General features: G+C 43.5%; 1 long non-coding RNA gene across 1 annotated transcript in view; it reads right to left on the bottom strand.

Annotated features, from left to right (window-relative positions):
* Positions 1-9844: 9844 nt before the first annotated feature.
* Positions 9845-26893, bottom strand: part of LOC147122038 (uncharacterized) — a 313153-nt gene continuing 296104 nt past the window's right edge. Inside the window, exon 3 of the long non-coding RNA XR_015077668.1 lies at positions 9845-10085. This is a non-coding gene — a long non-coding RNA (uncharacterized LOC147122038). The remainder of the gene's footprint in view (positions 10086-26893) is intronic.

Here is a 26893-nt window from a genome sequence, read left to right as displayed (position 1 = left end):
ATGATGTTAGGAAAATTGATGAGATTGAAGGCCGATAAATCCCCAGGGCCTGATAATCTACATCCTAGGGTACTTACGGAAGTAGCCCTAGAAATAGTAGATGCATTGCTGATCATCTTCCAAAATTCGATAGACTCTGGAACAGTACCCATGGATTGGCGGGTAGCTAATGTTACCCCACTGTTCAAAAAGGGTGGTAGAGAGAAAACGGGGAATTACAGACCGGTAAGCCTGACATCGGTAGTGGGGAAAATGCTAGAGTCCATGAAAAAGGATTTAATAGCAGAGCACTTGGAAAAAAGTGACCGGATCGGACAAAGTCAACATGGCTTTACAAAAGGTAAATTGTGCTTGACTAATCTACTGGAATTTTTTGAGGATGTAACTGGTAAAATAGAAAAGGGAGAACCAGTGGATGTGGTGTATTTGGATTTTCAAAAGGCTTTCGATAAGGTCCTGCATAAGAGATTAGTGTGTAAAATTAAGGGACATGGGATTGGGGGCAAGGTATTGACTTGGATAGAGAACTGGTTGTCAGTCAGAAAGCAAAGAGTTGGAATAAACGGGTCTTTTTCCGAGTGGCAAGCAGTGACTAGTGGGGTACCGCAGGGATCGGTCGTTGGATCCCAGCTATTCACAATATATATTAATCATCTGGACGAGGGAACTAGATGTAATATCTCCAAGTTTGCGGACGGCACAAAGCTGGGTGGGCGTGTGTGCTGTGAGGAGGATGCCGAGAGACTCCAGTATGATTTGGACAGGTTGGGTGATTGGGCAGAAGCATGGCAGATGCAATATAACGTGGATAAATGCGAGGTTATCCACTTTGGTGTCAAAAACAGGAAGGCAGATTATTATCTGAATGGCAATAGATTGGGAGAAGGGGAAGTGCAACGAGACCTGGGTGTCCCTGTGCACCAGTCGCTGAAAGTAAGCATGCAGGTGCAGCAGGCGGTTAAGAAGGCAAATGGTATATTGGCCTTCGTAGCGAGAGGGTTTGAGTACAGGAACAAGGATATCTTGCTGCAGTTGTACAGGGCCTTGGTGAGACCACATCTTGAGTATTGTGTGCAGTTTTTGTCGCCTTATCTGAGGAAGGATGTTCTTGCCATGGAAGGAGTGCAGCAAAGATTCACCAGGCTGATACCTGGGATGGCAGGAATGACATATGAGGAGAGATTGGGTCGATAGGGCTTGTACTCGCTGGAGTTTAGAAGAATGAGAGGGGATCTCATCGAAACTTATAAAATTCTAACAGGACTGGACAGACTAGATGCTTGAAATAAAGAATAGATTTGCCTTTCTAATCTAGGCTTTATTAACTTAAAAATCCTGTAGCACATCTTCAACACCCAGTCCCAACTAAAGGCTGGAAAGAACTGAATTTAAGATGGCCACCACAAATCACATGACATCAACTACCAATGAGATTACAGCATATATCCCAAGGTAGGAAACAAACAACCAATCACAATACTTCTTACTAAACATAAAGAATAATCACCACATTCACCCCTCCTTTTAAAATATACTCCAACCTAAATAACCTTTACAATTTATAATTAATTATTTACAACTAAAACTATGCACAGACAAAATAAAACTATTCAACATGACACAATACTAAGTGAGCAACAACAAATAGTAACATTGCACATAAGTATTAAGTATCTCTCAACTAAAACAATATAATATAATATTTCAACAATTTTAAAACATTACTATCAATTTAAAAGTCCATTTTCAATCGGTCGACCGGATATCTTGTTCGTGTCGACCTTCTCAACCTTGGTGAAATTCCTTGCCCTCCCACACCAGGAGACACAGAAGTAGCTTCTGCAGGAAGGCTATCCATATCCCGATTTTCAACGGTTTCCGGATTAGAAATCCCATCAGGAGGTAAACTGGGACGGTCATGAACATCCATCGAGGGCTGACTAATAGAAGTATAATTATCTGCAGTCGGATTGGAAATATTCGTAGTATCTGTAACAGCATCCACATTATCTGAATCATGACTATTGTTAATATCCTCAGAAGAGGGCTGGCCACCACAAGGAGCCAAGTCTTTAATTGAAACGGTACTTTCTTTCCCACCTTGGAATCGAATATGAGCATATTGGGAATTTGCCTCCAACAGCTCCACCTCCTCCACTAAAGGATCATATTTTGACAATCTAACATGGCGTCGAAGCAGCACAGGTCCCTGCATAGTAAGCCATGAAGGTACCGAATATCCCGTAGTAGATCTCCGCGAATAGTTAAAGAGCCTTTCATGGGGGGTCACATTAGTAGCCGTTGAAAGCAATGATCTAATGGAATGCAGGGCATCAGGCAGTACCATTTCCCACTGTGTATTGTTAAGGTTCCGGGATGTGAAAGCCAACATAACTGCCTTCCAGATCACCCCCTTGTATCGTTCGCACTGTCCATTACCCTGGGGATTATACGGGGTAGTTCCACTAGTAGAAATTCCCCGACTCTGAAGGTATTCCTTCAACTGGGAAGACATAAAAGAACTTCCCTGATCCGAATGGATATACGCAGGCATCCCAAAGATGACAAAAAGTTGAGTCAGACATTTGATAACTGTAGCAGCGGATACATCTGCGCAAGGAAAAGCAAAAGGGAACCTTGAAAACTCATCCACAACAGTAAATATATATTGGTTTTGAGTAGTTGAAGGAAGAGGCCCCTTGAAATCGACGCTCAAACGTTCAAAAGGAGAAGTAGCCTTTATAAGATGAGCTCGTTGAGGCTTAAAGAAATTCGGTTTACACCGAGCACAGATAGAACATGATGAAGTCATCCGCTTGACGTCTTCAACTGAAAAGGGCAAATTCTTACTGCGTACGAAGTGTATCATCCTCGTAACCCCAGGATGGCATAAGGCATTGTGAAGATTAATAAGCGTATCTCCGTGAATCACAGAACAATAAGCCCTCGACAACGCATCAGCAGCAACATTATCCTTCCCCGGACGATAAACTATATCAAAATGGTAACATGCCAACTCAATCCTCCACCTCATTATTTTATCATTCTTAATCTTTCCAAAATGTTTGACATCAAACATAAAGGACACAGACTTTTGATCAGTTACCAACGTAAAATGTCGCCCCGATAAATAATGTCTCCATTTACGCAGTGCTTCTACTATTGCATACGCCTCTTTCTCTATTGAAGAATGCCTTTTTTCACTATTGTTCAAGGTACGTGAGAAAAAGGCCACAGGTCTTCCATTTTGGTTCAGAGCAGCCCCAATTGCAAAATCAGAAGCGTCCGTCTCAATCACAAAAGGAACCTGCTCATCAATAGAATGCACAACTGCTCCAAGGATATCCTTTTTAAAATTATCAAAACACGTCCTGGCCTCCCATGATAGAGGATATGTCGTAACCCGAATAAGAGGCCGGATCTTCTGTGAAAAATTTGCAATCCAATTAGAATAGTAAGAAAACAGTCCAACAACTCGTTGCAAAGCCTTAGAATTAGTAGGACAAGGTAAATCAATCAATGGTCGCAGACGTTCTGGGTCTGGTTTAATCTTGTTTCCCGAGATAACGTACCCCAGTAGATTTACCTCAGTGGTCGAAAAGGTACACTTCTCTTTATTGAAAGTTAAACCAACTTTTTCCGCAGCTTGAAGGAATCTTTCTAAATTAGAATCATGCTCCACCCTTGATTTGCCACACACCGTGATGTCATCTAAGTATGAAAAGGTGTCAGAGAGAGAGTTATCACTTATAAAAGCATCCATTGCCCGTTGAAAACAAGCAACACCATTAGTAACACCAAATGGTATTCGGCAAAACTGATACAGCTTTCCACCAGCCTCAAAGGCCGTATATGGTTGATCCTTCTTAACAATAGGAATCTGATGATAAGCACTCTTTAGGTCAATAGTGCTAAAAACCTTATACTGAGATACTTTATTGATAAGCTCATCAATCTTAGGCAAAGGGTACGCATCTAATTGAGTATACCTATTAATAGTTTGGGAATAGTCTATCACCATTCGTTTCTTATGTCTCTCGTTAGTCGTGACAACTACCTGTGCCCGCCAAGGCGAACAACTAGGTTCAATGGTTCCTTCCAATAAGAGACGTTGAACTTCAGAATTAATAAATTCTCTATCCTGACTGCTATACCTTCTTGACTTGGTAGCAATTGGCTTACAATCCGGCATCAAATTGGAAAAAAGTGATAATGGAGAAATGGATAAAGATGTTAATCCACAAATAGATAAAGGTGGCTTAGTCCCGCCAAATGAAAGACTGAGAGACTCGTGTAACTGAAGCACATCATGACCAATCAAAATATCCGCACAGAGATTAGGCAAAACAGATAGGCATATATCAGTATACATATTACCTAGAAGAATCAATTTCACAAGGCAACAACCAGCTACTTGTGAAGTGAGAGTCGTCTGAGCCATACACACCTGATAGGAAACAGGCGAAATTTTCAAATGCTTCTCCTTTGCAAACTGAAGACTTATAAAACTCTCGGTACTGCCCGTATCTATAAGGGCCTTCACTTCCAACCCATTAACTTGGGCCGTAACTATAGCTTTGTTTAGGCCATGAGCAAATGCAGCAGAAATTGATGCAATAAACGCCCTATCTAAAGGCTGAATAGTCACAGAGGAGGTAATTGAACCTGATGATTTACACACACGTGCGTAATGACCTCTCTTGCCGCATTTACTACACACAGCCTCCCGAGCAGGACACTTCAGACGAGGGTGCCGGACGTTCCCACAAAAATAACACTTCTGAATCCTAGAGGCAACAGCCGCTGAAGTAGAAACTGTTTCAGAATCTAGTAAACCACTCCTATTAAGTCCACATAATTCCTTTTCATCCGGAACTGCCGATTAAAAAGAGCATAAGAATCCGAACTTCTCTGAGCCACATCCAATGTAGAAGCTTGCTCAAAAGCACTCTTAAGATCCAAAGTCTTATTTTCTAACAACCGCTGACGAATTGATCTAGACAGTAATCCATTAATAAAAGCATCCCGTACCGATTCTTCCTTATATTCTTCAGTCGTCACGGCCTTATAATTACAGTTAACACTAAGGCACCGAAGTGCTTGTAAATAAGTATCCAAAGATTCTCCCACCTGCTGCCTACGGGCAGATAGAAGGTGACGTGCAAATACCTCATTCTTTGGTTTAACAAAAATCTTTTCCAATGTAGAAATAGCCACTTCGTAAGTTTTACAGTCCAAAATATACTTATACACATCCGGAGCAATGTAGTTGATCAGCATATTCAGCTTATTTAGAGACTCTTGATCCAACACGCCCAAAAAGTTTTTAAATGTACAATACCAATGTTTCCATTTATCATCCACTCCTGCAGAATTAGGGTCAGCATTGAATCGTTCTGGTTGAAGATATCGCTCCATTCTGACATAAAGTTAATAAATTGAAATAAAGAATAGATTTGCCTTTCTAATCTAGGCTTTATTAACTTAAAAGTCCTGTAGCACATCTTCAACACCCAGTCCCAACTAAAGGCTGGAAAGAACTGAATTTAAGATGGCCACCAGAAATCACATGACATCAACTACCAATGAGATTACAGCATATATCCCAAGGCAGGAAACAAACAACCAATCACAATACTTCTTACTAAACATAAAGAATAATCACCACAATGCTGGAAGGATGTTCCCGATGGTCGGGGAGTCCAGAACCAGGGGTCACAGTCTAAGGATAAGGGGTAAGCCATTTAGGTCAGAGATGAGGAGGAATTTCTTCACCCAGAGAGTGGTGAACCTGTGGAATTCTCTGCCAAAGAAGGCAGTAGAGGCTAATTCATTAAATATATTCAAGAAGGAGTTGGATATATTTCTTAAGGCTAAAGGGATCAAGTGATATGGAGAGAAGGCAGGAACAGGGTACTGAATTTGGATGATCAGCCATGATCTCATTGAATGGCGGAGCAGGCTCGAGGGGCCGAATGGCCTACTCCTGCTCCTATCTTCTATGTTTCTATGTAATGAGCAGGGTGGATAAAGGGGAACCAGTAGATGTAGTGTATTTGGATTTCCAGAAGGCATTCGATAAGGTACCTCCTAAAAGGTTTCTGCACAAGATAAGAGCTCATGGAGTTGGGGGTAATACATTAGAATGGATAAAGGATTGGCTAACTAACAGAAAACAGAGAGCCGGGATAAATGGGTAATTTTCCAATGGGCAAACTGTAACTAGTGGGATGCCACAGGGATCAGTGCTGGGGCCTCAACTATTTACAATCTATATTAATGACTTGGATGAAGGGACTGAGTGTAATGTAGCCAAATTTGCTGATGATACAAAGATAGGTGGGAAAGCAAGTTCTGAAGAGGACACACATAATCTGCAAAGGGATATAGATAAACTAAGTGAGGAGGCAAAAAATTGGCAGATGGAGTATAATGTGGGAAAATGTGAGGTTATCCAGTTTGGTAGGAAAAATAAAAAAGCAAATTATTATTTAAATGGAGAGAGATTACAAAATGCTGCAGTACAGATGGATCTGGGGGGGGTCCTTGTACATGAAACACAAAATGTTAGCATGCAGGTACAGCAAGTAATTAGGAAGGCAAATGGAATGTTGGCCTTTATTGCAAGGGGGTTGGAGTATAAAAGTAGGGAAGTCCTGCTACAATTGTACAAGGTATTGGTGAGACCACACCTGGAGTACTGCATACAGCTTTGGTCTCCTTATTTAAGGAGGGATATACTTGCATTGGAGGCAGTTCTGAGATGAAGGGGTTGTGTTATGAAGAAAGGTTGAGCAGGTTGGGCCTATACTCATTGGAGTTTAGAAGAATGAGGTATGATCTTATTGAAAGATATAAGATGCTGAGAGGGCTTGACAAGGTAGATGCAGAGAGGATATTGCCGCTCATGGGGGAATCTAGAACTAGGGGCATAGTTTCAGAATAAGGGGTCGCCCATTTAAAACGGAGATGAGGAGGAATTTCTTCCCTCAGAGGGTCGTGAATCTGTGGAATTCTCTTCCCCAGAGAGCTGTGGATGCTGGGTCATTGAATATATTTAAGGTGGAAATAGACAGATTTTTGAATGATAAAGGAGTCAAGGTTTATGGGGCGTGGGCAGGGAAGTGTAGTTGAGACCAAGATCAGATCAGCCATGATCTTATTGAATGGCAGAGCAGGCTCGAGGGGCCAAATGGCCTACTCCTGCGCCTATTTCTTATGTTCTTATGTTCTGGGTCCAAAATCACCTGTTCCTCCCAAGCACACTACGCTTAACATGCATCATGTCTCAAATTACCCACCTCAAGCAATGCATCCAGTTTTTGGTTGCCAAGACATATGTGAGACATAAAAGCATTTGAGGAAGTGTAGAGAAGGGCCACAAGGCTGATCCCCAGTGTCAAAGTTCCGAATTATCAGAAAAGACTGAAGTTGTTTGACCTCTTCAGCACTGAAATGAGGAAGCTGATAGGTGATCTTACAGAGATATGCAAGATAGTATGTAAAGGAAAAGCCATAATTCAGAAAAATACACCATCCTATGAACAGAATTCTTACTATATTAAAATATGACATACTGGGTTTAAAAATCTAAAAGCCTCAACGACACAAGCTGTAAACAGAAATACAGGCTTCTGAGATAAGATGAAGTGTTAACACAAAAGTTGTAAACACCACACAAGCTTATGAAATGGGAACTGATTGTTAATACTAACACAATGGCCCTATTGAAGCAAACCATTGGAATTTCCAGAAAGTCTGCAGTTTGGGAGAAACACAATACCATTGCCCAATTGTGGCATAGTGGTTAGCACTGTTGCCTCACAGTGCCAGGGACCCGGGTTCGAATCCGGCCTCAGGTGACTGTCTGTGTGGAGTTTGCACATTCTCCCCGTGTTTGCGTGGGTTTCCTCCGGGTGCTCCGGTTTCCTCCCACAGTCCAAAAGATGTGTGGGTTAGGTTGATTGGCTAAATTGATAAATTGACCCTTAGTGTTAGGGGGATTAAATACGTGGGGTTACGGGGATAGGGCGGGATATGTGTTGGTGTAGGGGTTATGGGGATCGGGTGGGATATGTGTCGGTGCAGGCTCGATGGGCCGAAATGGCCTCTACCTGCACTGTGGGGTTTCTGTGATTCTGTGAATTTAAAAAGTGTTAAAAACTGACACTTTGAACAGAAACACAGAATATTAAAAAACCATGTGCCTTTGATAAAAGTAACATCAAATGAAACAAGCAGACACGACGTCTGTGGCATAACCATTGAGATAGCTAGAAAACAAGTAAATATTCGGTTGAAGTGCTTTCAATTTACATATTGTAAAAAGTACCTACAGACGACTTTGAAAATATGACTTCAAATAGATGACACCAAACATTGTTTTTGAGTTGAACTTGGAACACATAGGAGCCACAACGTCTGCTTCCAAACAGCTAGGTGATTTTAGAATTGAATGGAAGTCCTTCGATAAAAATGGCATCAAATAGATACATAAGTTATAACCGTTTTTTATGATACGTTTTGAACACCTAAACAGCAGACAGGATTCTGAGAGTTGGCAGCTGAATTGACAATAAGAGTAGAAAGAATTCAATAGAGAATGACAAGAGATAATTAGCTTACATCAGCAGAAAACTTCAAAGGATAAACCACTAAAAAAAGATATAAAAATAGAACTTTTCAGATGGAAAGTCAGAAGTCGCGGGAAAGGGCAAGCGATTCTCAACTTCAGTGGCAGGCTCTGTAAGCTTTTAATTCTTTGAGTCTCGGGGATCAAAAAGGTACTCTTATTTGATTTTGGTGGATATTCTGGATTAGAAATAATAAGAAATGTATAAATGTAACAAAGTTAAGATTTGAGAATAAGGATCTCTGAGAATAAGAAATGTAAGCTATTTGTATTTTGAACTGTTAAAGTCGCGATTGACTCACAAGCTGTTAACTGTATGTCGGCTCTTAAATAAATCTACATCTTTTTAGAATTATCTCAAATAGTATTTCTGTATCAAACTCGTGAACTCAATCTCTATACACTCTTTTGTGAGGAGTTGCAGAATTCTGGGGGGGGGGGGGTCCGGACCCTCATAATATCCAGAAGGTTACAGTCTAGTTAAAGTTATTAAAAGTGCAATCTGGAAGACGGTAACATCTTCAAGTCATTCCTTTCCTTTAGAAAGAGATAGCCTGAACCTTTAGACTCAATTAAGCGTCTTATAGAATTCGGCTATCTCTAACTTTATTTGAAGGTGAACATCTGGGGAATATGCCTGATCTGGGGTAGCCAGAAAAGGGCTAGGACTAGTAATTATCCCTTCAAGTAAACATTATGGAAAAGGCAAATCCCCAAAATTTCTTTAAGCTACATTGTGAAAGTAAGCAAAGAGGACATAGGTTCAAACTAGCAAAAAGCACATTTAGGTCCAATATTAGGAAGTTTTTCTTCATATGAAGAATGAACTCCTGAACAGAGTAGTGGGTATCAAAACCCCAGCCTTTCTCTTCTCCATTCAAAATAGACTTAATAAATCAAGTGTCCCACTCATCTTTCCTTCGAGCAGATCACAGAATATGATATATTACATCTTTTAACACTGAGGTTGTCCGAAGCTTGGCTTGCAATCTGCAGGGTTCCCAACTTGGCCTTTGGTCCAGGTATGTTGGTATTCCGCAGTACCCAGTTTGGTCCCCTTCATGCCAAGTCGGCCAAATTTTGCATTCAACTACGCTCCCCCTCCCCTCCACCTCCACCCCCCCAGTCAGCCAAAAATAGCTCCAACACTGTATACACATAAGAAAACACACAATACTGAAATTCCATATCCTAAAAGTAGGTTACAGACTTACCAATCTTGGTCCACAGGTGTAATAGCTATCCTTGGAGGTACCCGCAATGGCAAAGTGGTAGGTCTTGGTATGCTATCTCTTTCTGGAGTCTTTGCTCTTTCCCCCTGCCTCCAAGCCAATGGCGGCAACTGAAGATTACCAGAGAAACGTCTCCTTCCTCTTCGTAAATCCACTCCAAGTGTAGTTCCAGATGAAGTATAAGATTTGCTAAGACGATAGTCTGGGGAATCTTTACCATTCTAAAAAAAGATAATCAAGTAATTTATTTTAGGAAAAAATAGGAGTCCAATATATACAAAGGATAAAGTTTAATTTTAGAAAGCACTTCTGCGTGAATTTCATGCTGAATAGCTGTAAAGTATTGTTCATCCTATTTCTGTTGGATTTTTCATATTCCTGTGTTAATGTATTGTTCTTAGAAGGTATGACACCAAGCACATATATCAAATTTAGAAAAATGTGCAAATCCCCAATAGCTGCATTTACACAGAAGCCCTTGCATTTCACCCAGTAAACTAAACTCAACAAACCTCATGGTTTTGTATTTATTATATTAAAACTATACATCATTTTCTTAAAACATATCTATTTACTCTTTCCTGTTGCTCTATTTCAGTTGCATCAATTCATTAATAGAACATTTTATACTTATGGCACACACTCAAACTATTAAAATAATTATGCTTAATTGGTTTGATCAAAAACAATATAAATTGTTACATTAAAACTATGGTACTGAGCCATATAGACTAGCAAGGTCATTGGTTATACCTTGCTGCATGCTGAGTTAGTTGTTCTCAACCATAACAGTGCTGGAGGCACAAAAAGGTAACCTTAGTGTCCCTACACAAGCAGGCAATTTAAAATAAAAATTAGCCAGATCATCATCTTCAGAAGAGGAAGGGAAAGGGGAGAAAATTAGAGGACAATGCACATTCAGCGTTTCAAATACAAATGTGAGAATTGAACAATATCCTTTCAATAACGTACAGGGAAATATAAGATAATAACCCCTTAATAGAAAATTATTTTTAGAATCAGCACCGTCATTTTTGAAATCATGAAACTAGCCTATAATTCTGGAACACTTGACATGATTGTACACTTTCCTCTTCCATGTGCAGCTACCGCATAATTAACCTATAAGCTGCTGGGAAACAACTGGGCTAGCCTGTTTTGTAAGCTTTCGGCTTAGGCACGACCATCGGTTTCAGTAATATTTTCAGAGACTATTGAGGCAGGCAGTATAAATGAGTTCAAGAGAAAATTAGATGAGTTTCCAAAAAGACCTCTAATTTTTAGGTCATCACCCCATCATCTTCAAGATGTCTGTCCATTAACTTAGCCTTTCCAAATGTGAGATCTCTACTCCACGTTCACCTTTCCTTCTGCTTGATTGGGTTCATCCTGTCACTAAAATGGATGATGCTTCTTACCCTTCAAACTACTGCCCTAATCTTCTAACGTTATTAGAGCTACCATTGACTTTCAATTTATCATTTACCTTGGAAGTTCTTGGCAAACCTAAGATTTCCATTATTTTTTTTGGCATAGCCATTGCACTGGTAAACATGTTGCCAGTGTAACCCTCCCTTGAAACTATATTCTTGAACGTTTTAGTGAATCATCTGTCATTGGCTTGACTTTGACATCTCTAAAACCTTTGATAGGACTTGCACTCTGAACAAGTTACAAATAAATGGCTTTCCATCAAACTTTGGTAATGGTTATCTCATTTCCCAAGAAATCATGTTATAATTTGATGACCAGTTAACTCTTTATTCAACTCTGGGATTCTTCAAAGCCTAGTAATATGTCACTTTTCACATCAATTAGCTTCTAGAGTCATAGGCATTCACAACACTTTGGACCACTGCACCTATGCTGACTCTCTGAAAGAGCTTACTCCCATTTCCTCAAATTCTTTTAATTTTTAAAAAAATACTTATAACTCTGCTTCCATCACTGTTTCCTCCACTCATCATGCAATCCTACCACACTACCTTAATCAAATTACTTCAGATTGTACTCCCACAATGCACACAAGCTCCAGTCTTCTCACAGTGGAATGACTAATTCACTAAGGGGGAAAAATTTGGTTGCTTTGCGCCTCCCGTTAACACCCTAAGAGGGCGCTAATGGGGCGCAAAGCAACTAGCGCCTGGGCGCAGCTATGTTTGCACTGCTCGCGAAATTGACCAGACATTTTGCAGCGGCACTAAATACTACCACCATGACGATCTCCCGTGCCCGCAGATCGTGACGTCAGTTGAGTGTGCAACGCCCTGGACCGGATATTGAGTGGCGCCCCCTGCCTTCCCGCCTGCTGCTAGCAATGACAGGTTGAGGGGAACGTTCTGCAGTCGGGAAGGGACTGGGGGAGCGCTATTTAAAGGCGACCGCTTCCTGACTTTTTTTGTCAGTGACATTTTTGCACCACGCATTCAGAGAGAGAGAGACTTCTGGAGAGATTCAACACTGTGTGAAGGAGTTTTGGGTACTGAGCAGCACTTTGCAGGTTCATTTTGCTTTGACCTTACTTGCATCGATTTAGAAGAGACTGTGGGGGCTGCACTCTGAGCTCTTTCCCTGGGTCTCTCCATTGTTCTTTCCAGCAGATTTGATGTACAGGTCTCTCCAGACCAAGATTCAAGGCTGCAATGAGCAGGATGTGGATGGAGAGCAAGATCAATCCTCCCCTTTAAGAACTGACCGGCACCAGTGTGTCTGTGTTCCATTGCTGACTGAGATCACATGAGCTTCGTCAGCGCTTTGAGGTAGCACCTCACTCCTCGGTGTTAGCTCCTTAAGAGAGGTGTGTAGCGCCTGATTTAGCGCTCCAATCAACTCTAGGGACGATAGAAGCCAAGCTTGCAGTCGGAGGCGATAATTAGCGCCAGGCGCTAAACTTTTGCGCCCGGCCGATAATTGCGCCCCAAACGGGGCGATACTGAATTTCTCCTCCAATGTCTTTATCTCCTCCATAACCTTTGATGGGGCAAAAAGAATCTTGTTGCTTTCAATATGTCAGAGATATATCCTCCCATTGGTGGGTTTGCAACGGCGTGGTCCTAATGTGCAACTGCCACTAACCCACTGCAATTTGCTAGTAGGCCCCTCATTAGCCATGCTGAGCAGTTTGGAGGACAGAAACTTGCCCTTCATTGGCTTATCACCACTGGGAGGGAAGGAGATACAGCACTAATGTAAAGGTTAGGCAAGGCATAAAATAGATAGTTTCAGCTTCACCTGTTTTCTCAAAGTATTGCAATTTCCTTACACTCAAATGCTATTTCTTCAATGGAAAAGGCTGTAGCCAGTTGAAAGGAAATATCATCTTTCAGCAAGATGGTAGAAGGAACAGCACCCTCAGGGATGTCAGGAACTGGAAGGGCCTCCTGATCTTCCAGTGTTCATGAAGGTGCTGCTGGAAAAAATGAGAGCAAGGAGGGACTGTGCTGTCAGCAATGAGGGCAGGAAGCTCCATCAGAGTGGAGCAGGCTGTCTGAAGGGAGATAGCACAGGCAGTCCGTGCAACTTCCACCACCCCAAGAACTATCACACAATGCAGGAAGAGGTTCAATGACCTCACACGGTAAGTCGTGGCTCTGGTGCCAATTCACATTCTCTGCCACTCATCCAGCTTCACTCACTTCCTTTCCTTACCCATCATACTCTTTCACTCTCAGCAGCTGGGTGTCACGGAAACTCAATTCTACAAAGGGAAATTTTTACAATTAAACACTTCCTTTACTCAAAGCCACTCTCTCAACTCATTTTGCCTGACATAATGGACGAGGCACTCTCACCTCATTATCATTGCATGCATGAGCTCAACGATGCAAGTCTCTAAGACACTCACAAGTCTGTAACACTGTCTTGCCTCCCTCCAAAGAAAAAGATACGTACAATCAGTGCCACAGATTAACAACCGGGGGAGAATCACCATCACTTAAAACTGGCGTAGGAGTCCGTAGGAAGAGGAGGTGTTAGACTTAATAGACAGATATACAGGAAAGCCTGTAGGAGAGGGCGAGCTGGCAAGAGAACGTTGGTAAAGGTTAGGCAAGGCATAAAATAGATAGTTTCAGCTTCACCTGTTTTCTCAAAATATTGCAATTTCCTTACACTCAAATGTTATTTCTTCAAGGCAAAATGTTACTGCACATATAGCTATACAAGCTCTTCTGTCTTTCACATCATAGGGGGTGGCACCCACATGGCCTGAGAGACATTTTTTGGAGATTTCCTTCCATGCACTATCTCATTCCTGAATGCACAATTTGCATGTGATAACATACGGCGGATCACACGTCAGTGCAAGATCTGGCATATGCTGCTGTTCTGAGACACAGACGCCTCAGCAGGTCTGTTCCAGGCATCACCATTCCACTGGGCATTAGATCTGTGACTAATCAGAGGGATTGATGGCCCTGATCAGATCCTAAAAGCCCTGAGAGATATTAAAACACATCAGACCTTTTTACCCCTACATGACAATGCCAATAATATTGACCTGATTAAATAAATCAGCTTGAAATAAGTCTTGTATGTTGGTGATTCATGTGCTACAAAAGGCTTTTGAGTTTGAAGTGGCCCTCTTGTCATGACAGCTTGCTCCTGGGAAGGAGCTGCTGCTGGCTGCATCTCTGGAGCTTGTGCCCAAACAACCTGTTGTCGCATCCTGCATGACACTGGCATGGTGTTCGGAGGAGGAAGGCTGAAGTGGAAGCCCTTTCTGTTGAAGATGCTGAGCGGGTTGACTGCAGGCACAAAGCAATGTAGGTGTCTTTCATTGCATACTGGATCTTGGGAAAGCCAAGAAACCCGTAAACTAGATGGCACTATCTTGTTGTTGCCCTGCTGTGATGCCAAAGTTGCTGTACGTCCCAGCTCTCTTATAAAATGCAGCTGTCACCTGATGAATACATGCATTACTGTATTCTAGATGATTTTACAAATAGCCCCGATGGTTGCCTGCAATATGCCAGAGCTATTCTTTTTCTTAGGCAGTCCCTCGGAACCGCGGATGACTTGCTTCCACATTAAAAATGAGTTCTCAGGTGACTGAGTCCAATGCGGAACCTACAGTCTCTGTCACAGGTGGGGCAGACGGTGGTTGAAGGGGCGGGTGGGTGGGGTGCTTGGGTTGACGTGCGCTCCTTGCACTTGGCTTCCACTTGCTCCCAGTGAAAAGACTCGATGTATTCGGCGCCTTCCCGGATGCCTCTCCTCCACTTTGTGCAGTCTTGGGCCAGGGATTCCCAGGTGTCGGTGGGGATGTTGCACTTTTTCAAGGAGGCTTTGATGGTGTCCTTGAAGCATTTCCTCTGCCCACCTGGGGCTCTCTTGCCGTGCTGGAGCTCCGAGTAGAGCGCTTGTTTTGGGAGTCTTGTATCAGGTTGACCTCACAAAGGCCTTCGACACTCAACCATGAGGGATTATGAAGTCGTCTACCCTCAAAAGTTTGTCACCATCCTCTGCCTGCTTCACGACGACATGCAAGCCGTCATCCTGACCAACGGTTCCACCACAGACCCAATTCACGTACGGACCGGGGTCAAGCAAGGCTGTGTCATCGCACCAACGCTCTTCTCAATCGTCCTTGCTGCAATGCTCCATCTCACCCTCAGTAAGCTCCCTGCTGGAGTGGAGCTAATTTACAGAGCTATTAAAGTTTAATGTAGTCATCATCTTCGTGGCCACAGACTAAGCAGTGCGGGTAAGTCTTCATGCAGTAGGTGACGAAGCTCCCTATTGCCTCTTTGGTGACGTGCACTCTTCTAATACACGTCTCCTTACTAAGGTCCTCAGAGGACCTTGTATCCAGTATATTCTTTGGGTATGGGGTGGGGGTGGGGGTGGGGTGGTGGTAATATCTGGTGGTATACATCCACCTTAAACACTGCCTCACTCTCCTTTCCTCCATCCTCTCCTGTGGCTCATCCTCATCATGATAACGACATGCAAAGATATGGCCATATGGAATGCCATACCTCACTAATGCCATACCTCATGAAGATCTCACAGTGGGCGAGGGTGTCTTGCACTCTCACAAGCATTCAGTAGCAAAGTCCAAGGCTGTGCATGCTGACTACCAAAAATAATCACTGCAAAAAGTAATTTGCTGCTGCAGTAATTGCTGCTTGAACTTTCAGCAACGTCAGGCTCAAAAAATCCTGACGTCCACCTGTCTCAGCAACAACCACTCCTGTGGTGCACGCATAAAACCAGGAAGTTGAGGGCCGCAGTGTCACTGGTCCTGATTATCATATATTGAAATAAGCAGCATGTAGGTTTGGTGAATGGATCGTGGGAACAGGCCAAATCACATTTGGAAATTTGGGCATTTCATTTTTGGGGCAGTAAACTGGCAGTCAAGTGAGCTGGTCCAAATGTAGGTCCCAGAAATGCCAAAACAGTGTGGGTTGGTAGTGATAATATCTGGAATTGACCTGTCTGCAGTAACAATTAAATGACTGTTTTATTGTTATCGTACTTCTGCATAATGGTTTAGCACAATGACTAAAACATCAACTTAGCTACTATTAAAATGATAGATCGGACTAAAATAAGCCAAGATGCTATTTTCTGCATTTCTTTGTGCACTAACATTGCACTTTAACTCATAGTCAACGTAGGATTTAATACCTCCTACATTGTTGTGATAAGAGTGAGTCACAAATCTGGCATATGTGTTCTACTTCATATGACGTAGCTATGAATTATAGAACTACAGAAATATATCGACATAAACTATAACACAATTAAGGGTCAATTTTTTGGATTGTAAAGCAATGTATGACATTTAAGACCACCCACAATAATTATATAGCAGAGGTGATTTAAACCAACAGTACCAAAAATGACAAAAAATAAAATGACATGAATTATTCAGTAAGCAAACTTCTATATGAATAGATTAAGCAAATGAGGATAAGGAAGCATCACATCTGCCTGAGCACTTCAGTAAAGAAAGTACAGGACACAGGGTTACTGTACAGCATATACTCATAATGACGCTTTAAAAAAAAATGAAATGGCAACCAGATTTTCAGCATCAAGGAAAACCGAATCAGGCATGGTGTCAAAAAATTATTTCTCATTTAGCAAGTTCTCACTAAAAACAGTGATGCTTTGAAAGCTGTAAAAAGAGGTTTTTATTTATCTTCACTACTAACCATCATTATTTTAATAAAATTGTCAAAAGTACTTAATCTACTACTATAGAAAGAGGCTGACAACAGAGATCCAAAGAAATGACCAATTTTCCAGCTGAACAGCTTTACAATTTTTTAGCTCACGCATAGTGTTGAAATAAGTACTATTATTGCAGTAAAGCTGCTCCAACATTAGGAATATTACAGTAACTAGTAGCTCTTTCATGGAGGAGGATTCTGGGGTTTGGCAGAACTGTGGAACGTGAGCCTGTCATTTGGCACAACTGGAGGTAGAATGTGAAGTTTGGTTCACTGGTATATTCCTGATGTATGTCGGCAGTGAAGGGTTGGAAAGGGCATGGATATCACAGCACAGAGGGGTAGGGAATCCCACGTCTGCTAATACTGGTTTGTGACTTTTTAAGGGATCGCTGCAAATACTGAATTTGGTATTTTGCAATTGGTTCCTGGACATATAATATATCCCTATGTCATATATGTATATCTCTTTATCTCTCTGTTGTCTGTCTCTCTTTCACAACTGTAAGAAAATGCAAACATTCGAATTCCAACTTATCAACAAAACACAGGTGATCATTTAGCTTTCCTATTTAAACTAACTCAGTTGGGTTTTTTTAAACTTGAAGAAAGAATTCAAATGAAGTTGAGGAAATACACTGTCTCTCTCTGTATGTCTCTGCGCATGGCATCTCTTAGTTAGAAAATGTAGACATTTTAATTACTAACAAAATAAGAGATTTTCTGTTTGCTTCAAAATTCATCTTTTTTTTGGAAAATGAACTCAAATTAGGATTAAAAAAAGCACTCTGCACTAGGCTTTCCATCCCCCATTATCAACTGTTTTGTAGATCTAGGGTGGGACGAAGTGGATAGTTATTTGGGGGTGCTCTCTGCTGACTGGTCCACCTTTGTACTCCGGTTTCTTCCGTTTTCTAGCGGCCTGTTCCATTGGGGCAAAATACATCCACCCACATAAAGGATATGGGCAAGTGGATGACAAGAGCATGCAAATGAGAGAGACACGGGGCAGGATTTTCATTCAGGAGTCGGGTTGGAGGCGGGACTACAACTTTCAGGGTTGTAGTCCCGCCGCCATCGAGATGCGGCCAATCCATGAGATTTTGACTTGATTGACCTTGTTGAGCCCGCCCAGTGGGCTCAGCAGGCCAATTAAGGGCCACCCGGCAACAGGTGATGTAACAGACTGAAATTTCATCTGTCAAGACGTTTTGACAGATGAAATATCAGCATTTCACAGCTGTTTGAAGCTGTCAAACACTGACAGTCTTACTTCTATCATGAGTCCTTCTCCACAGACTCAGTTAGAAATCTCTCCTGCACAGAAAGCTGCAGACTGTCACTTTTGACAGTTTGCAGCCATTCTGCTTTCTGTGCCGGTGAGATGAGGGACTCCCCGAACCTAAGGAAGGAAGGCTGAAAAGGTAAGAAAAGGTAATTTACACTTCTTTAATCACTTTAGACACACCAAACACACTTACCTTTGCACTCATGCACACATCATTCACCTGAACACCGACATCTCGACCCCTCCAACCCGACAGCCCGACTCCTCCAACTTGGCGTGGTTTGGAGCTGTCGGGAATCCCACAGTTCAAGCTTAAAAATAGGGATTAGGCTAAAAGCTGTCTGTTAACTACCTGTTAACAGGCAGCTAATTGGCACTAATCCCTTCCCGCCTCGGGTAGGCGGGTCCCAGTGCGGGCCTCCTTTGAAACTGGCATGGAGGTGGGTTGGGTGCGGGTTGGGGTCGGGACCCCCAATTTCGGGATTTTAACCCCCCGCATGCCTCCAATCCCGACTCCACGGCACAATGAAAGTCGAGCCCATGAACTCCACCATATTTCCTGACATTTCCACTGTTTATGCACTGGATGCAAGGGCCGCCTGTTTGTACCAAGTATCTAGAAATTAACGGTAGATGGAAGGAGAAAGAGAAATCTATTGGCAGCCAGAGGCTGTGCAAGTGGTCAGGAAGTGGTGCTTTGCATCGGCCTAAAAATGGGGGTGTAATTTTTCTTTTAAAAAATCCATATTTAGACATCCAGACAATGCAGCATAAACCCAAGACCTCCTGCATCAAAATTTGGTTAATTATTCAGTGGGACTTTCTGATGCAAACTGGAGAGCTGCCTTCAATATAATAATGAACCACAAAGCTGGAATGTTAGCCTGGATCAGTGGAGAATCTCCATGTCAGGTAGAATTCCCATCCTCTCAGAGATATACAAGGGGTAGGGAGCTGAAAACCTAGGCCCCAATCTCAGCTTAACACACATTTTAAATTTGATAGACCACAAACAAAAGTTACAGTAATTGTGTAATCAGTGCAGGCTGTCATTTTTTCAAAATTTGTCCTGCTGCTTTTCTTCAAATAATTTTTTTAAATGACTTATCAGAAATCTGTCAGAAGCTGACGAAAAATATTCCAAAACTTTAGCGAACTAAAGGCTACTGATGCATCCTGAGAAATTGAATACAATTCACGTGAAGCTCCAGTTCATTGAAATTCTGCCAGTCAGAGAAATTCATTGATGCCACACCCATTTTGCAGGCATAAAACTGTTGCATAAGTGCTCAACATGGCAGGTGGTGTGTGTGTGCACATTCCGCACTGAAGGTGCGCCACCTGCCATATTGATAATAGTTGAAGTATAGGTGGCCAGGCCCATGTCTGAAACAGGCACTTTGCATATGCAAATAGGGGGGCAAACGTCTGTCTTGGGACTCATTCCTGAAATTGGGCTGTCCTGAACCCTGCCAGTGCCAGGCATACTCCGTTCAGGATAACCAAGTCTAAGGCAGCTAAGAACCAGCGATTCTTAAAGGGACCGCTGGAACCCACCACCAAAAGATATGTTTTTTTTAATACTTACCTACATGTGGAGCCGGAAGGAGCAAGAATGCTCCTCCTGGCTCCACGGCAGTCCCAAAGATTGTTGCCAGCCCCTGCTCAGCTCCCTCCCAATCACCTCCCCTCCCTCCTCATCAAAAAAACCTCCCTCCCCATCCAGATTGTCTTCCCCCCCACCCCTTCCCAGAACCTGAGTGCCTCTGCCAGTGACGCAGCAGGCATCTCGACTCACAGGTCTAATTTAAATGAGATCCGAGGCCGAATATCGAGTGTACCTCCGGCCTACCCATTCCGGTGCTGGAATTGTTCCCTTTTAGTTTATGCCGGCTGGACGGCACTATCCAATTTCATCCCATTTGTTTCGCCCTCCCCACTATCAAAACAATTTACATGCAAATGCATATATACAAGGTATTTTTCTTTATATGTATGGTGTACTTTCATTATGATTGGCCTAAACCAGATACAAAGTTTTGCTTTCGTGCATCTAAGGATCAAATTCCATCATGGTTCTATCATGGACAAGATTAGACTCATGCACAATAAAGACTGATTACAGATATACAGGGTGATAGTGTTTGAAGGACTGCATAATCTGCTTTCAGCTTTCAGAGTCACCGCTTTAGGCGAATCCAAGCCCGGGCTTTTGTGGGAGGTTGAGGCTTTTAGGAAAAGAATTAAGAAGCCATTAAAAAAACAATTTGATGGATAAATAGGTATATTAGCATAATGGTTTTGTTATGGGATCCAGAGATCTATGCTAATAATCCAGAGAATGTGAGTTCTAATCCCACCATAACAGTTTGAGAATTTGAATTCAGTTTAAAAAGGAAATCTGGAAAAGTGACTGAAACTGTCAGATTGTTGTAAAAACCCTAAAATTAGATCCATGCAACATACAGACTAATTAATGAAATGCAGGGATGAATCGGGTGTTTCAAAGACAGCTCATACCTCTAATGTTATATGTTTGGTCATAGGACTTTAATATAAAAGGTTTGGTGAGTCATTTTATAAGATTTTCCATTTAGTTCACTAGGGGGCATTGTCATGACATCTATCCCCTTTTAACATTTGAGAAAAACAAAAGTTGTCTGGTACAAACTGTTCTTGCATCTTGAATTGAAATCAGTTCGGAGATATATTCTGTGTTAAAATTGTGAAAGTCTGGGTAATATAGAAAATATGGCCTTGAAATTCCTTGGGCTATAAACCTAGCGCTTACACTGGGATTATGTCTGATGGTGGTTTCCAGTGCTGACTCCATAGAGTTTGTACGGTACCTCATTAGCATGAGGTAGGTGAACACAAGTGTCATTACAGGTGCATCTCTGGTACCTGTCTGCCCCATGCTCACAGAAACCTTGGCTTTGGTATTCCCTGAGGGGTGGAGTTGATCAAGCTCAAGAGTGTCAGGATCCATAATCTCAACAGCTGTGATTGGAGACAACCCCCTTCCATGGCCAGGTGCTTCTTGTTTATCCTCTACCACCTTCACCTGCTCACTTGCGCTCTGTGCATCAGCCAGTGTTCTGCCCTCCAGCTGACTATCTAAATCCCTGTGGCTGAATGATTTTGTGCTGATGCTTGCCAGAGTTAGATGGAACATGCCAGGTGAGGTGCCAACTAACTACTGTTGTGAGGATCTTGCTGCAGCGTCTTCTGCCATACCTGGTGAGATAGAAAGAGAAAATTATTAGAAGTAGATTCACAGAAATAAATTACTGAACAGCTGCCTTTGCCAAGCAGCTGGTATGGTACAGCAATTGTGTGGCAGCTCATGTGTTAGTGCTTGTAGTAGGATGGAGTGTGATAGAAGGCTCAATATACAAACCCTGAGCTGATATCATGCCTCCTACTTCCTCATCTCCTACCTCCTCCTGCAGCTTCAAGCCTTTTATCTGCAGGGCCTACTAATCATGTGGGGTGAGGTCATGTATTGAAGCTTGATCCCTTTCCAGTGCTTGTTTCCAATCCAGTGGGACTTCCTTTGAATTCAATTCCTCCCTCATGATGATAATCAGTTCTTCATAGCATTTGTCCATAGCTTCATTTAGCACTCTAGGCCCTCCATCGAGAGACATTTGTTCATTTTGAGCCCTTTACACTTGCCCAGGATGTCCAATAAAATTTAGTTGTAGAATGTTCCTTGACATTCCACTGTTGCCTTCTCTAGTGAATACTTCCATGAAGTAATTGTTGTGTCCGTCAGTAGTAAGACACAGACTGCAGGAGAACGGTACAACAGGTGTTTACTCAACGTGGCTCACTCTGGAACTGACTCGACAGATTACTACTCAGTGCTATATACAGGTGTGGTCACTGCTGGTACTACAGTATACATGAGCTGTAAAAAGTAGTTCCCCCCTTAAAAGGTATATACATTACAATTCCTCCCCTTTTGGATTAACAGTACCATAACACTCATTTAACAATTAAATATCAAATTAATTACAATTAACACTTTTAACATAAAACATTAGCTGAAAATAGTCCATTTATATATTCAGTCTTTGGGGAGGCTTCCTGATCCTTTCTGGATAGTGCCTTTCCCGAGTGTCTCGCTCTTGGTGCGGAGGCGATTCTGGTACCCTGTCATCAGCTTCCGATGCTACTGTTTCTCGGGTAGATGTGACCTGTACGTTGGGTTCCTCACCAGGTACGTATGGGCGAGGCATGGGGTTGACTTGTTCCTGTGACTCTAGGATCTGGTCAGCATGGCGTCTCACGATGTTTTCCCCAACGTCCACTGTGTACATTAGTGGGCCCTGCCGTGTGCATATCGTTCCTGGCTGCCATTTTTCTGTTCGGTAGTCACGGGCCAAGACTGGTTGCCCTACATTGAAGCTCCTTGTTGGCTTCTCGTGGATGTGCTGGAATTGCTTACTCTCAACATCTCTTCGTACGTTTGGTCTGAGCAAATCCAGGCGAGATCTTAACCTTCGGTTAAAGAACATCATGGCCGGGGCCTGGTTGGTGACTGCATGTGTCGCATTCCGGTAGGCGAACAGGAAATTTTCCACCTTATGCTGCGGCGGAATGTTGTCATTGTACATAGCCTTTATTGCCTTCTTAAAGGTTTGTACGAACCTCTCAGCCAATCCATTTGTGGCTGGATGATACGGGGCGGATGTGTAATGCCTTACCCCATTCTTCTGCATAAACCTCCAGAACTCTTCGGGCACAAACTGTGGTCCGTTATCGGAGCAAATCTGTTCTGGCAAGCCGTTCCTGGCAAAAATGGTCCGTAGGACTGCAATAGTTTTCTCCGTGGTGGTGGAGGACATTTTGATGACCTCAGGCCATTTCGAGTGCGCATCCACGGCTATTAAAAACATTGAGTCCATGAATGGACCAGCAAAATCAATATGCACCCGTTGCCATGGAGATGAGGGCCACTCCCATGGGTGTAGAGGGGCATGTGGTGGTGCATTTTGGACTTTCTGGCATCCTGAGCAGCTCTTGGTCAGGTCCTCGATTTGTTTATCGATTCCCGGCCACCACACATAAGCCCTGGCAAGGCTTTTCATTTTTACCCCTCCCAGATGACCCTCATGAAGCTCATTGAGCACTCTACCCCTTAACTTGGGTGGAATTACCACTCGGGATCCACACATCAAGGTCCCCCGGCACACTGACAGCTGTTCTCTTCTTGTCGAGAATGCTGGCAACAGTGAGTCACCATGTGCTGGCCATCCCTTCACCGTCAAATCATATACCCGAGACAGTGTCGGGTCATTTCGGGTCTCCTTTTCTAAACGAGGGTTAGTTACCGGTAGGTATTCAACGATAGTCGAATGAAATATTTCGACAGGATCCACTGCTGGTGCTTCCTCCACAGTAGGCAGTGGCAGGCGGGATAGCCCATCAGCATTTCCATGCTGTTTCGTGCCCTTATATTCAATCTCATAGTGGTGCGCCCCTAGAAAGAGTGACCATCTTTGTAGTCGTTGCGCAGTCATCTCCGGAACGCCCTTCTTCGGATTAAAAATGGAGACAAGAGGCTGGTGGTCAGTCAGCAAGGTGAATTTCTGCCCGTGCAGATAGTGATTGAACTATTTCACTCCCCACACTAGGCTGAGGGCCTCCCTGTCAATCTGGGCGTAGTTACGCTCGGCTGAGGTTAGTGATCGTGACGCAAAGGCTATTGGCCTCTCTGAGCCATCCGTGAATTTGTGCGACAGCACCGCTCCAATGCCGTAGGGTGACGCATCACACGCCAACCGAATTGGTAGTGCTGGGTTGAAATGGGCCAATACCTCTTTCGATGTGATTAGTGTTTTGCTCTTCTGGAAAGCTCGTTTACATTCGTCACTCCACTTCCATGGCACTCCAGTTTGCAGTAGGGTGTTCAGTGGGTGTAGTATTGTGGACAAATTTGGCAAGAACTTATGGTAGTAGTTTACCAGCCCGAGGAACGACCTCAGTTGTGACACGTTTTCCGGTGCTGGAGCCTTGACTACTGCCTCAATCTTTTCTGGGGACTTATGTAACCCCTCTTTATCGATAACATGGCCACAATATGAGATCTGTTTTTTAAAAAACTCGCATTTGGGGCGGTTAGCTCGGAGCCCATATTCCTTCAATCTAGTGAGCACCTGCTCCAGGTTGGCGAGGTGATCTCTGTCATTTTCGCCCGTGACCAGGATGTCGTCCAAATAACACTGGGTCCCTGGGATCCCTTGCAGGACTTGTTCCATTGCCCTTTGCCAAATAGCCGGAGCTGATGCTACCCCGAATACCAGCCGGTTGTATTGGTAGAGACCTTTATGGGTGTTGATTGTGAGGTATTTTTTTGATGCTTCTTCTACCTCCATTTGCAGATACGCCTGGGCCAGATCAATCTTAGTGAAGTGTTTCCCTCCAGATAGCGAGGCGAAAATATCTTCAATCCGCGGAAGTGGATGTTGCACAGTGTGAAGGACTGGGTTCACTGTTACCTTAAAGTCCCCACAGATGCGAACCTTCCTTGGTTCCCCAGGCGTGCTGCTCAATGACTTTTTCATCACAGGGATGATGGGTGTAGCCCACTCGCTCCAGTCTACCTTGGACAGTACTCCTGAACGTTCCAAACTCTCCAGCTCTGCTTCGACGGCTGGGCGGATCGCATAAGGTACTGGTCTGGCCTTAAAAATTTTGGGGCTTGCGTTTTCTTTGATTTTAATTGTTGCTGTCATGCCTTTTAGTGTTCCGAGTCCTTGCTGGAACACTTCCTGCGCGTCGGTTAGGATCTTTGACAGTCGCCCAGGTGTGACGTCGTCATCCTTTTTGGCAGCCACAGTCAGTGCTTGTATGGAATGCCAATCCAGCTGTATTTTCCGGATCCATTCACGTCCCAGTAATAGTGGTCCTCCATCTTGCAATACATACAGGTCTAGTTTTGGTGTTTCCTTACCGTTATATATAACGGTCACCCTTATTTTTCCTTTGGGGTAGACTTTTTGCCCCGTGTACGTCTTCAAAATAATTTTTGTGTCTCTCAAGGGTATGTGTGAGAATAGCCGCTCGTAGTCCCGTCGGTTTATGACTGTTAGGGCTGATCCTGTGTCCAATTCCATTTTTACCTGGACTCCTGCTATCTTGAGAGTGACCCAAATAGTTCGGTGATCCTCCGTTTTGATCACATTATGTAGTTTCAGACAACTCAGCTCCCTGTTTTCGGAGTCGGTATCACTCTTTTGTTTGTCTGAACTATTCTCCGTCACCTTATGTACCTTCTTGTACTTTTCTTTTGGAGATTTCTTATTGCTGGTTTTCTTTCCCAACCTGCAGACTCGTGCTATGTGTCCTACTTTTCCACACTGTCTGCACACTTTGTCTTTGAACCAGCAATCATTGTGGTCGTGTGTTGTTCTGCCGCAGCGATAGCACTTCTCTGTTCTGTATGACATTTCGTTTGTGCCATATTCTTGCGGTCTCTGTTGTATCTCTGCAGCGCCCCGTGCTGCTGCTTCATATGATACCGCAATGCTGAAAGCCTTGTCCAGCGTAAGGTCCTTTTCAGATAAAAGCCGTTATTGGGTTCCTTCACTTTGAAGCCCACACACAAACTTGTCCCTTAAGGTATCTGCCAGTCCCGTTCCAAACTGGCAGTGTTTCGATAGTTTGCGCAGTTCTGTTAAATATTCAGCATTGCTTTCATCCTTATGCTGGTTCCGTTTGTGAAACTTGAATCTTTCTGCTATCAGCAGCGGTGTGGGGTTTAAATGTTCTTGTAGTATCGTCACTATGTCTCCAAAACTCTTTTCCACTGGCTTCGCTGGGGTTACTAGATTTCGTAATAAGCCATACGTCTTTGCACCGATTAAATTTAACAATACCGGCGCTTTCTTGCTATCTGACACCTCATTTGCCTTGCAGTATACCTCTCTTCGTTCGACATATGTAGTCCAATCTTCGACTTCATTGTCAAATGCGGTGATACTGCCACTCTTTGGCATTTTGGGTGTGGTTTAAAATGGCTTAAAATGGCGTCTCCCGCGCTTTCCTTCCTCCCCCGCTGCTGCCAACGCCGCTCTCGGCAGTCCTCGTGGCAATGGCGGCGCCTCGCGGGTTTCTGCGCATCTCTCTCCCTCTCCTCGACGCTGCTCGGCCCCTGAACACCGGCTGCGCCCTGTGCGCTCCGCCCTCTCTCTCTCTCTCCCGTCGACGCTGCTCGGCCCTTTGCTGTCCGCTTGGTCGGGCTCTAGCCCGCCGCTGTCCGGGAAGGGTCTGCGCACTACCTGTTGCCAGCCCGTTTCGCTGGACCACCGCGACTGGAAAGCCAAGCCTGGCTCTCAACAGCCTCCCCCGCAATTCTCGAGTCTCTGCTGGATGACTGGGTGGTTGCCCGTGGTCGACGCCCGTGTCTCTGGCCTTGACCTCCAATCTACTGGTCTCCAGGAACGAATCCCTGGGAGGTGATGCAGAGTTGCAGGTAGGATCGAATTTGCCTCGTCGCCAATGTTGTGTCCGTCAGTAGTAAGACACAGACTGCAGGAGAATGGTACAACAG

Source organism: Somniosus microcephalus, chromosome 3, assembly GCF_052327205.1.
Source record: "Somniosus microcephalus isolate GS21.2 chromosome 3, FLI_Smic_1.0, whole genome shotgun sequence".
Taxonomy (NCBI): Eukaryota; Metazoa; Chordata; class Chondrichthyes; order Squaliformes; family Somniosidae; genus Somniosus; species Somniosus microcephalus.
This window is presented reverse-complemented; position numbering and strand designations above follow the sequence as displayed.